General features: G+C 45.8%; 1 protein-coding gene across 5 annotated transcripts in view; it reads left to right on the forward strand.

The window, feature by feature from the left end:
• PDE1C (phosphodiesterase 1C) overlaps positions 1–14,979 on the forward strand; it is a 480,765-nt gene that overhangs the window by 41,139 nt on the left and 424,647 nt on the right. The gene's annotated exons all lie outside the window — the stretch shown is intronic.

Here is a 14,979-nt window from a genome sequence, read left to right on the forward strand (position 1 = left end):
GTAGTGAATGTGCTTAAGTCTGCTTCATTTAAATTGTGATACAGTTCTCAATTCCATACTTCACTACTGGAAAAACCATAGCTTTAACTATGCAGATCTTTGTCGGCGAGGTGATGTCTCTGCTTTTTAAGATGCTGTCAAGGTTTGTCATCGCTTTCCTCCCAAGAAGCAGGTGTCTTTTAATTTGGGGGCTGCTGTCACCATCTGCAGTGATCATGGAGCCCAAGAAAGTGAAATCTGTCACTACCTCCATATCTTCCCCTTCTATTTCCCAGGAGGTGATGGGACCAGTGGCCATGATCTTAGTTTTTTTGATGTTGAGCTTCAGATCGTTTTTTGCACTCTCCTCTTTCACCCTCATTACGGGGTTCTTTAATTCCTCCTCACTTTCTGCCATCAGAGTGGCATCATCTGCATATCGGAGGTTGTTGATATTTCTTCTGGGAATCTTAATTCTGGCTTGGGATTCCTCCAGTCTGGCCATTCGCATGATGTATTCTGCATGCATTCACGGCATGCCCATAGCTTCTCTGAGTTACTCAAGCCCCTTTGCCATGACAAGACAGCAATCCATGAAATGGGAAATTGCACTTAAGTATGCTTAAATTTAAATTTGGCAAGATTATGCTCAAATCAACATTCATCACAATTTAGAGGTAGAGTTTGTTTCCAACATTAATGCACAGTTCCTTAACATGTGGAGTAGGAAAGAAGTGAATGCCTTTGGGAATATGCAAAGCGTCCATACATCTGGGCTGTGGAGTACATTTTATTTGTTTATTTGAATATTTATAAGCTGCCTTTCTGGATGAAGTACAGGACACAGTGTGTGATAGTTAGACAAACTTTTTGGAAATTCAATACGGCTACAAGCCTTCGTACTAATGAATCTTCACAGCAGTGTCAGCAATTAACACAATTTGCCCAGGTGTTATCTACTCCTGTCTCAAAAGGGAGCTAGGAATTTCAGGCACAGTGTGGGATACTTTTGTGTGTAACACATTTGGGCAGGGAAAAAAAAGGTAGAAAGCTTCTGTGAAAGCTTGTGAAAAGTGGGTTGTCCATGCCCACTTGAAAATGCATAGCCATATGGACATTGCAAGGTGGAATGAGAACTGAGAGACAGCAAGCCCATGCTCACCCACATGCTACTACAAGAACATACTGTGGTTTTAATGGAATCCATCTTCTTCTCAGATTAATTTACTCTGCTCTGGTCTTTTCTGTTCTGTTCTCTCAGTCATGATAATCCGGGATTTCTAGATGTGTAACAAGCAATTAACAGTGGTAAACCACTTCTGAGTACTCTCTAACTAGAAAACCCTGATGAAGGTCATCAGAAGTCAGAATTAACTTGATGCCGCCTTCTTCTTCTTCTTCTTCTTCTTCTTCTTCTTCTTCTTCTTCTTCTTCTTCTTCTTCTTCTTCTTCTCATTCTTCTTCTCATTCTTCTTATTATTATAACAGGAGGCACAGTCAATCAAAACTATAAAAACATTGTCTGACATTACATAACAGATAAAAGTTTTAACTCAAAACCTAAGTATCTGTTAAATATTGGCGGAGTATGTATGCTGTTCTTAATATTGCCGTAGCTCTGATTGTGTTATTTCTGTGATATGTAGCTGCTTATAGAGCAGTGTGAGATTTCCTGATAAAGTTCCCAAAGCCCTGATGACTATGGGAACCACTGAAATGTATTTCATCCACAAATCATCATCATCATCATCATCATCATCAAGCAATTTAAGCAATTGAGAGCCCGTGTGGTGTAGTGGTTCAAATCTGTGCTTGGCCATGGAAATTCTCTCTCTCTCTCTCTCTCTCTCTCTCTCTCTCTCTCTCTGTGTTTTTAATGATAAACCACTTCTTAAACGTCTTACATATCTTGAAAAAGCCTATTAGGGTTACTGTATGTCTGAAGCAATTTTATAGCATTTCATAAGAACAGGTCAAGGAACTAACAATTTGGAAAGCCATATGGAGAAGAAGTCAAATACAGTATGAGCTTTGTGGCATAGTAGTTAAATGCAGTACTGCAGGCAAAACTCTGCTTATGACCCAGGTTCAATCACAGTTAGCCAGCTTGAGGTTCACTTAGCCTTCCATCCTTCCAAGGTCAGTAAATTGAGTCCCCAGCTTGCTGAGGGGGGCAACGTATAGTCTGCATAATTAAACTGTAAATCACCCAGAGAGTGCTTTAAGCACTATGGGTTGGTATATAAGCAGAACACACACTTTGCTTTTAATTGTCATTTAACCTGCTATTTGTGAACTTTAGCAAAACAAACAAACAAACAAATAGGACAGGTGACAGTTAATTTCTTCCCAGTATTATTTCTTAAATATAATTAAATAATTAATATACTATCTAACATTCTTTCATTCTCTTTTCAATAATGCAGCTGGTTAATCCATTGTTGTTTTTGAGTCTTTAGTAAAGTATGCTTATAGTTTCTTCAAAACAAAAGGAACAATATGAGGAACAAAGCAAAATAAAATGCCTCTTTTAAAAGTTGCTGTATTAACTGATGTCACAGACAAATAGCACAAATACTTGCTTTGATTGATTAAAAAAATACTTTAACAATGGACAATGAACTGAGCATGAACTGACAAAGATTTGAGTAAAGAACTTCATCCATCTGGTGAAATCTATCCCACCCACCCTCCTCAATTTCACAAAACTTTATGGGACTTTTGGTGAAACTTAGATAACATGTCTGTGGTGAAACTACTGTGAACCTTAGTGAAACAATTGCGAAGCAAGTTTCATAAGACTTCCACAAAAATTACAGGAAACTTAGTGAGCTGTTATGAAACTGTTATGAAAATTCCTGAAAGCAGTTTGAAAACTTTGATATTTATGTGGTGCCTGTGTGGGCCCTCTCTATGAATTCAAAAGAAGCCTAATGAAACTGAAATAAACCAAATGAATCACTGCAAAATGTAGTGATGTTTGGTGAAACATCAAGGAACATAGTGCAATGCCAGTTGAACCTGGGTGTAACTCAGTTTGACTCACTGCCAGATAAGTGTGTGCAGCACAGTGTTTAGCTCACAGGCTACATAAAGTCCATGGAGGCTCTTCATCTGGGCTGCTATTTTCAGCTATTTCATATTGGCTTATGAGATGGTGTTTAAAGGTATCTGAGCTTTACATTCCCTGCTTTTAAATATGTTCTGTTATGCAAAGGTCCCGGTTACAGCGATGAAATTTATTTATTTATTTATTTATTTATTTATTTGATTTCCCCCCCCGCCTGTCTGGACCAACGGTCCCCTCTCAGTGGACCGTTGGTCCACTGAAATCTAATTCAAATTGAGTTAACATCACATGGTTTTTGTGTGCACATCCTCATGATCAGCGATGATGGTGGTGGCATCATCCTCAGGGGCTGTATTTGATCTCAAGCAGCGAGAAGGGTTGGTTGGCTGGGGAGAAGATAAGCTACCACCTCTTTTGCTTGGTTTGCCAAAGGAAAGCCTTCCCTCACTGCCTTCTGCAGCTTCAGGGGCAGGTTGTGTGGGTAAGGAAATTAGGGCAGGTGGCTGGGATTGGAGGAGACTGCAAGCGAACCAGGTGTCTGTGAGTCACCAAGTCTTCTTCCTCCTCACTGATGTGTGCACACACATATACATGCACATGCCTGCCTGCCTGATGCCTCCTGAATTTCTACCTTCTCCTTTCCTTCTGCTCAATTTTTGGCTCCTGGAGCTTTCTTTGTGGCCACCTGCATTGTCTCCCCTTCTTCCACCCTGCCAGTCTTTGGTTTCCATTCTCATAGGTGGGAGGGAGAGGGGTAAAGGAGAGGTAAAAACACTTTATTTGCTCTCTCTGTTGGCCTTCGGCACTCATTTTGGCAGGGCTCCAGACACAATAAATACTCAGACAAAGGCATTCACACATGCAAACAATCAAAATAAGCTGAATTCACTATCAAGTTAACATAAACAATCCTCTCCTGGCTGTTTAAAATAATTCACTTTTCAGACAAAAAAAAGAGCATGCTGAGCTCTGTGATATGTAAACAAATATTTTAAAATTGATTTAAAATCTGCTCAACCCAATTCAAAAGTAGATTTTTTTGTAAGTGTAAACGGGCTCTAAACTGTTCTTCATATACTTGTTGCACTGGGCCCTTCTCCAAAGGACACACGATAGAATTGAACTGAGATGCATATTTGTATGTAGTGGGGAAAAGCCAACATTGATAAGAATTACATTTCGCCCTATGTACTCTTTCCTCAGCCTTGCCCACTAGTAAGATGTGGACCACGGACTCCTTTGCATGCTACTGGAATTCAGTCCAGCAGCAGCAGCAACAACAACAAAAATGGAAACAAACAAAAAAGAAATGAAGTGAAATGAGGATAAAGAGTAAAATAAAAATAAAAAACCCTCTGGTGCACTGAAGTACCATTTTAGAGTTGCTTTTATGTATTTTATTCTCCTCTTCACTAAGGGCTAAACTTTACAATAAATTAAATGACTGATCATATTTGCATGGGTCTAATTTTTAAAAAGCTCTACACAGACTCCTGATCTTGATGGGGACTGTGATGGTATTGAGTTTAACTCTTTCTCCTTTTGCCCAATGGCTTCATTTCAAAGATGGTACAGGGAAGAAAGTCTTAGCCATCTGTACTGTGGCCTTGATAAATATTTCTGCCTCTGCAATGGCCTTTTTATTTTATTTTTCCATTACAATCATTATAACCTCAAAACTGCAGAGCTGGAAGGGACCCTATGGGTCACTAAGTCCAGCCCCTGTCAAGAAGGCTTAGTGGGGAATTGAACCCCTAGCCTGTGCCTCCACAGCAGAGACCTAAATCTCTGAGCTATCCAGCAGTCTTATATTGTGATCACACAATTACAGAGCTCAGAGGGAACACCTAACTTAAAGCACATTATTTTGGTTAAGTGATTAGGTGGAATTGAGTTATTTTGGCCTGTAACGGCCATGGGTGTAATTCACAACTTTTAAAAAGTAAATAGAATGTCCTTTACTCTCTGTTATTCTTCTCTGAGCAGCAGGGGAAGGAGGAGGAACCACAAGGGTGTTTTATTTGCTATGTCTCACTTGCTCTCTTTGTGGAAGAGAAAGAGAAAAGCTTTCAAGGTAGAAAAAGGAGAGGAGGAAAAACAGAGAGGCCAGTCCCAAAGGAAGAAAAGAAAGACCATAATGAACTGCAGATAGATAAGCTGCTGAGAGGAATCACTTTGAAAGAGACTAATTTGCTTTGGAAGTTGGGGTATAAAAAGGACGGCTCAGCAAAGCAACATGAAGTGCAGAAATAATCCAAGAGGCTGATTTGTTTTAGATTTTGGGAAGGTGAGTGCAGGGAAATAAAAGCAACAGCAAGAGGAGGAAGTGCTAACATAGATTCTTGCAGTCTCTTGAGGGAGAAGGCAACATGAGCTCAAGAGACTCAGGCTATGTTACATACAGCACTGATGGTACCTGTCTGTCATGGGTTTGGAGGGAAAGTTCCATCCTATGGGGAGTGGAAGGCGGGACATCAGGGGGAGGAGCTGTACTGTATATATACTTGGAGCTTGTGTGGAGAGTGAGGAGTGGGAGTCTGTGTGTCAGACTGAGTACAACTGTGTGTCAGTTAGTACATACCTGATAGGTTCAGGTTTCTTTATAGGTAGCCAGAACTGATAGGTTCAGGGTCTGTGCTTTACTTTAAAGTGTTCTGTGTGAACCAAACTATTATATGTATATGATTGAGACTAAGCCACGTTCCAGTATTTTATTTACCTGATCTTTTTATTTACCCTGTTTGTTATTTAAATAAACCTTGTTCTTTTGTTTGTTAAAATCCATTCCTGGTCTGTGTGACTTCTTATAGGGAATGGTTGGTGGCAGCTTAATTATAGTGTGGCATACTCCGGTAGGTCTGGGGTTGTCACAGGCTAGTTTGGGGAGGATGTTTAAAAGAGGCTGTTATATTTTGGAGTATTGGAGAGAATTAAAAGGCAGCACAAGCAGGAAATGCAAATGGCACATACCTTTTCTCTCATTTGTCTTGCTTTACTGATGGTCCTAAACTATGGCTACATGCTGCTTCAAGTGTTTAGACTTCGTCAGCCCTCCCTGCTTTCACCCACCTCCTCTCCTGGAAAAGGACACAATTCTAGGACAGCGCAATTTGTCAGCTAAACTAATACTCATGTAAAGTCTATTGATAGAATTTCAGGCAACCTGGAACTTGGACTATAAATGCTATCCCATCTCCAGTTGACATATATGTACGTATGTGGTTCTACAGTGTGTGTGCGCGTGCGTGCGTGCATGCATGTGCTGTAGTGATCTCTGCTCGAAAGAAATTATTAATGGAAAGCATTATTTTTAATAATGTTACAAGTTCTGCAATTAATAAATCTCATTTGGACCATTACATGTTGGCTTTCCAGGCTGCTATGAGTAAATACCCAGTGATACCCAGTTTGGTATAGCGGATAGAGTAATGGATTAGGACTCAGGTAACGTGGATTTGAATCTCCGCTCAACCATGGAAAGCCACTTCTTACATAACTCATTTGCCTTGAAAGCTCTATTAATGTTGCTATAATTCAGTTCCGACTTGATGGTACATAACAATGACTGAATGACAATCCAAGGAAGGGGATATAGTAGAAGCCCGCTATTGGCTGATCTTTTTGCTCAAGAAGCAACACAGCGCTGATTCTTATACAAGTAAAGAAGGACCCAAGGAATTTTCCCCTCCATCTTTCACACCCCAGCAAGGTTTGATTTTCATGATTAAAAGTTGAACTTCTTCATCGTGGTCTTCTGTGAATGCACACAAAGGGTTAATACCAGCGCCAGCGTTGGGCCTCTCGGAACATTCTCTAGCTGCAAGAGAAAAGTAACAATGTTTAGGACTACCCCTACTGCGCACGCCCAGCCTAACCGTCCCTCAGTTCCATTTTTCCGCCTAGCGGTTTGGAGCCTCTCGTCTTAGCTGCGTTCTATTTGCGACCTGATATTATTCCTTGGATTTTTTGACCTCGCTTAGCTCACGGACTACCCTAGCGCTTTCTCCCTTCAACTAGACGACTCGGTTTATTTTCTTCTACTGGCCTTACTCGGACTGCTTACGGACTGCCTTGCCTTCTCCCTTAAACTAGTCGACATCGGTTTTTTCCCGCCCTATGTCCCCTTCCGGGCCATTCAGCAGGTGTGTGGTGTGCGATCGCAAAATTCCCCACCAGGACGGCCACGATACTTGTCTGTATTGTCTAGGGGAATCGCACAACTCCAAAACTTGCCCACACTGCAAAGCTTTCACTAAAGCCGCTCTTAAGGCTCGCCAGCAGCGCCTTAAACTCCATCTGTGGGAGTCAACGTTGTCTTCCACGGCGCCCTCGGAGGGAGAAATGGCTTCCACTTCTCGAGCAGTTCCTGTTCAATCGGTCGTCTCCAAAGTTTCGAAAATGTCGAAAAAATCCGCGTCGTCGAAATCGGCCGTGCCTGCTTCGAATCCCGAGCCCCCGGCTCTTGTTCCACCAAAAGCTAAACCGTCGAAGACATCTAAAGCTAAGGCAGCCGCCCAGCTTAAAATGACATCCATTTGACTTTCTCCGAGCTCGGGCTCGATACCGTCACCGATTCTCGAGGAGTTGTCGAGACGCTTCGAGACCTCGTCCGAGGCACCCGCTCCTCCTCCGGTTCGACGCACTGAAGCTGTGCCACCATCGGGAATGTCTTCCCCGACGCCGAGCCAGTTAGTAGGTGTCACTACTGGTCTCACTTCTGCCCCGCATAGCCCTTTTCCTGCGGGCCAGGGGTCGCCTCCTGTGTCGATCTCGTCCGTACACTCGGACTCGAGATCTCCTCGAGACAAGGTGCCTCGTTCACCTGTGCGTTCGAGGTCGAAATCTCCTCGAGGCAAACGCTCCCGTACGGAGAAGCATCGCTCCACGAGTCGATCCCCTTCCTCCGGCCGCTCGAGGTCGAAGTCTCCTCGACGGAAACGGTTGAAGAAGAGGCATCGGGCTTCCACCCAGTCCGACTCTTCCCATCGTTCGGACTCGAAATCTTCTAAGCGCAAACGCTCTCGGAAGAAGCGACGCTCCCATCGGCGTCGTAGCAAACATCGACGTCGATCCTCTTCTTCCTGTTCGGCGGACTCCGACCGCCCCAAGCGTCGTAAGCGCCGTCGACGTTGACGTGAGCGTTCGAGGTCCCTTTCCTCGTCTTCGACGTCCGCATCTCGAGACCGGTACCATAAGAAGATCCGGTACATATACCTGTCTTCTTCCTCGGAGTCGACCCGTCCTCGACGTCGACGCCGAGCTATTCGAGTCGGAGAAAAGCCTCCTTCGCTACCTGTTGCCCCTCTACCGCAACCGGTCCCTTCCACCTCGGCGCCGACTGCGGCCCCGACTCGACCTCCGACAGCGCCGGTCGACATCGAGAAACCCCCTCCAAAGAAAAAGAGGGATGTCTTCTCCTCGGATCCAGATGAGGTGTCCACGGAGCAGTCTTCTGACTCTGATCAGGAACAACCCCCACCCCTGCCACCGCACGATTTACCTCCGGGTGATGTGGTGCTTTCAGATACAGGTGACCCTCACGCCTCTTCTCCATCTGAGGATTTTTCTTCCTACTCTCAGATGATGTCCAGACTTGCCAAAACACTGAAATTGGACTTGAATCTCCCTTCGCCTCCGGGTGAGGACTTGTTCTTCGGAGACATCAAGAAGGACAGTACCGCTCCCCCTAGTATAGCCTTCGTGCCTGTAGTTATGGAGGCCATTAAGGAGTTCTGGGCTCAGCCTGCGAATACTCCTAATGTCCCTCGTCGCACAGAACACTTCTACAAGATTCATGGGGCTGACACCCACTTTTTACTCAAGCATCCGATTCCAAACTCACTCATTGTTGAAACAAGCTGTTCACGGCCATCGGCCAAAGCTCACGTTACCCCCGTTGACAAGGAGGGTAAAAAACTGGAAATCATCGGCAGAAAAATCTACTCCCTTGTCACCTTGTTACTTCGAGTCATAAACTACCAGACTGTTCTAGGGGCTTATCACAAACAGTTATGGCTCAAACTTTTGCCAGGTCTCAAAATGATACCTGAAGACTCCCGGCAAGCTTTCCTGAACTCATATGAGGAAGCTCAGACGGTATCCAAGTATGAGCGTCTCTCCATCAGACATGCAGCAGAGATCTCTGCCAGAGTTCTCATGTCTGCTGTCACTGTCCGGCGCCACGCTTGGCTCCGTTCTGCAGACATAATGGAGGACGTCAAATCAAAGGTTGAGAGCCTCGCCTTTGACGCTACCGGGCTGTTCAACGAAAAGACCGACTCCCATTTGGAGGACCTTCACAAGGCCAAGAGGACTGCCAAATCCTACTCTGTCCAAATTCAGTCTAGGCAGCGAAGGCCCCCATGGCGCAAATCTTATGGTCAATATCAACCTTCTCAACAGTACCGTCCTTACAAGCACCCACCTCAACAACGCTCTGGCCAGTCTTCTTCTTCTCTCCAGGGCTATCAGGGATACCGGCCTCGTCCGTCTCATCGCCGCCAATCCTTTAAGCCACCTGGAAGAAAACAAAAACAGTATCTTTGACTTTCGGCCCCCCATTTTTACCCACTCGCCACCTGCCACCCGTCTTCAACCGTTTCTTCACAACTGGTCTACCATCACAAACGACACTTGGGCTCTAAAAATTATTCAGCACGGTTACCAGCTGGAGTTTATAAGATCTCCTCCGCTAGGTTTCATAAATCATTCTCCCTTCGATCCCTCGCTAGAGGAAGAAATATCATCTCTCTTGGAAAAAGATGCCATCTATACAGTACCACCCCGCGACATACACCGTGGTTTTTACTCCCGCTACTTTGCTGTCTCAAAAAGAGGAGGAGGCATAAGGCCCATCCTCGATCTAAGACTTCTAAACACTTACCTGCGACCCAGACGGTTTCGGATGCTCACCCTAGAGTCCATCATGCACCTGCTGAAGAAAAACAACTGGTTCGTCCTTATAGATCTAAAGGACGCATACTTCCACGTCACTATCCACCCCGACCACCGCAAGTTTCTCCAGTTCATCTTTCAGGGCACAATCTACGAATTCCAGGCCCTGCCGTTCGGCCTGTCCACAGCTCCTCGGACCTTTACCAAGGTCATGGCCCCAGTGGCAGCTTACCTTCGTCTCCGGGGCATCCACGTTTATCCTTACCTGGACGATTGGCTCGTAGTCTCCACCTCACGAAGACAATCCCTGAAAGACACAAAATTCATCCTGTATCTCCTCTCCAATCTCGGTCTCACTGTCAACAAACAGAAGTCTCAGCTCGTTCCCTCCAAAACAGTACAATACATAGGGGTTTGCTTGGACGCTGTGAAGGGTCGGGCATTTCTTCCCCCAGAGAGGATGCACAAGATTCAGCGAGCCATCAGGAAATTTCGCCCTCGTGCTCGAGTGACAGCCCATCACGCCCAACACCTCCTCGGCCTGATGTCCTCTACAACACCGGCGCTCGCTCACGCTCGCCTCAAGCTACGCTCGCTCCAGTCTTGGTTCCTCACTCTTTTCGACCCTATGACGGACAGCCAGAGGAAGCGTCTCCGGGTCACCCCGGAGCTCGCCAGGCAGCTCCAATGGTGGACGTACACACCCCACCTCACAGTTGGCCGGCCTTTTCGTCCACTCCGTCTATCCGTTCAGGTCACAACGGACACCAGTCCATCCGGCTGGGGGGCGCACTGCGGTCATCACACCATTCATGCCCTCTGGACCCCACAGGAAACCATGCTCCACATCAATCACCTGGAGCTCCTTGCAGTTATCAAAGCCTTCAGGTCCTTCCTCCCTCTGCTACAGGGCCGCGGAGTTCAGCTAGTGACGGACAACACTACCACGATGCACTATGTCAACAAGCAGGGAGGAACTCGCTCTCACTCACTCCTGTATCTCTCCATCCTCCTCTGGGAGTGGTGCTACCGTCATCATGTCTACCCGGTAGCCATCCATGTAGCCACAGAGGACAACGCCATTGCGGACACTCTGAGCAGGCTTCAACATCAGACACACGAATGGGAACTGAACCCCCTGGTTTTTCACGACCTTTGCAATCGGTGGGGGTCTCCAGTGCTGGACATGTTTGCATCCCCTCACAATGCAAAATGCCTCAGGTACGCGTCTCGAGCCGGTCTCGGCCTGCATTCTCTCGGCGACGCATTCATGATTCCATGGAACCAGGGTCTCTTGTACATATTTCCACCGATTCCGTTGATACAGAGGTCCCTAATCAAGCTCCAACGTTCGATGACTCCGGCCATTTTCATTGCACCCTTTTGGCCTCGCCAAGTGTGGTTCCCCACTCTAGTCAGCATGGCTGTGGACTCCATGACCCTTCCGCTGTGGCCGGACCTGCTGACCCAGGAAGCAGGCAAAGTCCTTCACCCCGACCTCGACACGCTCCATCTGACGGCGTGGAGGATCGTCCCGAAATCCAAGAGGTCTTGACTAACGCCGTCAAGACCTCCACGTCTCGCTTGTATACCTACAAGTGGAAAAGTTTTTTGAAATTCACCCAGCAGAGGGAGCTTGTTTCCTCCCCTGTATCTCTTTCCACGCTTCTACAGTATCTCCGTTACCTGTTTGATTTCCACCTGTCTATATCTACTATCAAGGTGTACCTTGCGGCGGTTGTTTTCTTCCAACCCAGGGCTTCTCCTTCTTCCCGGTTTTTCTCTCACCCTACCGTCCGGATGTTCTTGAGGGGTCTCTCTAACCTCCGACCTCCCGTTCGTCCACCGCTCCCACAGTGGTCCCTTCACTTGGTTCTACATGCTCTTTCCAGGCCTCCATTTGAACCTATGGCTACCTGTGACCTCAAGATGCTTTCTTTAAAAACGCTGTTCCTGGTGGCTATCACATCTGCTCGCCGAGCTAGTGAGTTGGCAGCTCTCCGTTATGACCAACCCTTCCTTCAATTCTTTAAGGACAAGGTTATGCTTTACCTGGACATCTCTTTTCTCCCGAAGGTGGTCTCCGACTTCCATGTAAATCAACCACTGATTCTACCGACCTTGTTTCCGTCTCCGACTACTGATGCTGAACGCATGCTCCACATGCTTGATGTTCGACGATCCTTGGCCTTTTATGTCTCCAGGACCAAGGACTTTAGACTGGCCAACAGACTGTTTCTCTGTTACTTTGGCCCAAAGAAGGGCTGTCCGGCCTCGCCGTCGACGCTCTCTAGGTGGCTCGTATCTACCATCACCCTTGCCTACGAGCTCAACCACAGAGATCCTCCAAAAGGACTTAAAGCCCACTCCACCAGGGCTATTGCCTCATCAACTGCCTTACTCCGTGGCGTCGACCTGCCCGACATCTGCCGGTCCGCTACCTGGTCCAATGCCTCTACCTTCATAACCCACTACAGATTGGACATGAGGGCAAGAGAGGAAACCAGATTCGGGAGGGCAGTGTTAACATCGGCTCTTCAGTGACAGCCCACCATCCAGTTAGTAAGCGTGCTAATCACCCTTTGTGTGCATTCACAGAAGACCACGATGAAGAAAGAAAGGTTACTTACCTGTAACGATGGTTCTTCAAGTGGTCATTCTGTGAATTCACACAATCCCGCCTGGCCTCCCCTCTGTCTGTCTGTCACTGGCATCTCTATGACTCGAGTACCTGTGGCGGACAAATGGAACTGAGGGACGGTTAGGCTGGGCGTGCGCAGTAGGGGTAGTCCTAAACATTGTTACTTTTCTCTTGCAGCTAGAGAATGTTCCGAGAGGCCCAACGCTGGCACTGGTATTAACCCTTTGTGTGAATTCACAGAATGACCACTTGAAGAACCATCGTTACAGGTAAGTAACCTTTCTTTATCCTACTCTGCCTGATGCAAGTCACATACATCACATTATCATGATAAAAAGACTGCTTGTTACTAGGAGCAGCAAATGGAAGCAAGAATAACTTAATTCTGAAGCACTTTTATCAGATGTTTTCATTACAACACATCCAGCCTTCTGTATATTAGCAGTGTAATTGGTTTCATACTCAGGTAGCTATTGAAAAAAATTGTTACAAAAAGCTGTCTCTTTCCAAAATATCAATCAAATTAATTTCCTTTTTATAGGAATCCATTTGTTGTTGTTTAGTTGTTAAGTCGCGTCCGACTCTTTGTGACCCCATAGACCAGAGCACGCCAGGCCCTCCTGTCTTCCACTGCCTCCCGGAGTTGGGTCAGATTCATGTTGGTAGCTTCGATGACACTGTCCAACCATCATGTCCTCTGTCGTCCCCTTCTTCTCTTGCCTTCACACTTTCCCAACATCAGAGTCTTTTCCAGGGAGTCTTCTCTTCTCTTGAGATGGCCAAAGTACTGGAGCCTCAGCTTTAGGACCTGTCCTTCCAGTGAGCACTCAGGGGTGATTTCCTTCAAAATGGATAAGTCCAGGGGACTCTCAAGACTCTCCTCCAGCACCACAATTCAAATTCTGGCTTGGGATTCCTGCCTTTCGCATAATATATTCTGCATATAAGTTAAATAAGCAGGGGGACAATAAACAGCCTTGTCGTACTCCTTTCCCAGTTTTGAACCAATCACTTGTTCCATATCCAGTTCTAACTGTTGTTTCCTGTCCCACATATAGATTTCTCAGGAGATAGATAAGGTGGTCAGGCACTCCCATTTCTTTAAAAACTTGCCATAGTTTGCGTAGTCAATGAAGCAGAAGTAGATGTTTTTCTAGAACTCTCTGGCTTTCTCCATAATCTACTGCATTTTAGCAATTTGGTCTCTAGTTTCTCTGCCCCTTCGAAATCCATCTTGTACTTCTAGGAGTTCTCAGTCCACATACTGCTGAAGCCTACCTTGTAGGATTTTGAGCATAACCCTGCTAGCGTGTGAAATGAGTGCAATTGTACGGTAGTTGGAGCATTCTTTGGCACTGCCCTTCTTTGGGATTGGGATGTAGACTGATCTTTTCTAATCCTCTGGCCACTGCTAAGTTTTCCAAACTTGCTGGCATATTGAATGTAGCACCTTAACAGCATAAGATTTTAAGATTTTAAATATATCTACTGGAATGCCATCACCTCCACTGGCCTTGTTGTTACCCATGCTTTCTAAGGCCCACTTGACTTAGCTCTACAGGATGTCTGGCTCAAGGTCAGCAACCACACTATCTGGGTTGTCTGGGACATCCAGATCTTTCTGGTATAATTCCTCTGTGTATTCTTGCCACCCTTTCTTGATGTCTTCTGCTTCTGTGAGGTCCCTACCACTTTTGTCCTTTATCATGTCCATCTTTGCACAAAATGTTCCTTTAATATCTCCAATTTTCTTGAAAACATCTCTGGTTTTGCCCTTTCTATTCTTTTCCTCTATATCTTTGTACTGTTCATTTAAGAAGGCCCTCTTGTCTCTCCTTGCTATTCTTTGGAAGTCTGCATTCTATTTTCTGTAACCTCCCCTATCTCCCTTGCATTTTGTTTCCCTTCTCTTCTCTGCTATTTGCAAGGCCTTGTTTGTCACGTTCCCGGGGGTTACAATAGCCAAAGTCCGATAAACCAGTCCAAGGTCAGAGATACCAAGAATGCAAAGCCAAAGTCCCAAAACAAACTTACAGAGTGCAGTCCAATGTCAAAGTCCAGGGTCAGATACACAATCAGAGTCCAGAGTTCAGAGTACAATACCAACGTAGTCCCGGGCCAAGGTCCAAAGTCCAGAGACAGGAACAAGAGACGTGGATGCCAGCCAAGGTTTTCACTCCTTGCTTCCATGAAGTTTCTGGCTTCACTGAAGCTTGTTTTATACTAAAACAGCTCCTTGAGCTGTTGGAAAGCTCTCTATTCTGCTAGTACTCAGGACTAGGTGAACGTAGGTCCCTGTGGAAAGCCTTAGAGCGATCCTCTGCTCTTCTTGCCCTGAGTCTTTTCCGAAGCCTGCCCCGAAGCCTGTCTGCTGTGGAGGGAGAATCTGGAGGCT

Source organism: Pogona vitticeps, chromosome 6 (assembly GCF_051106095.1).
Source record: "Pogona vitticeps strain Pit_001003342236 chromosome 6, PviZW2.1, whole genome shotgun sequence".
NCBI classification, from domain to species: domain Eukaryota; kingdom Metazoa; phylum Chordata; class Lepidosauria; order Squamata; family Agamidae; genus Pogona; species Pogona vitticeps.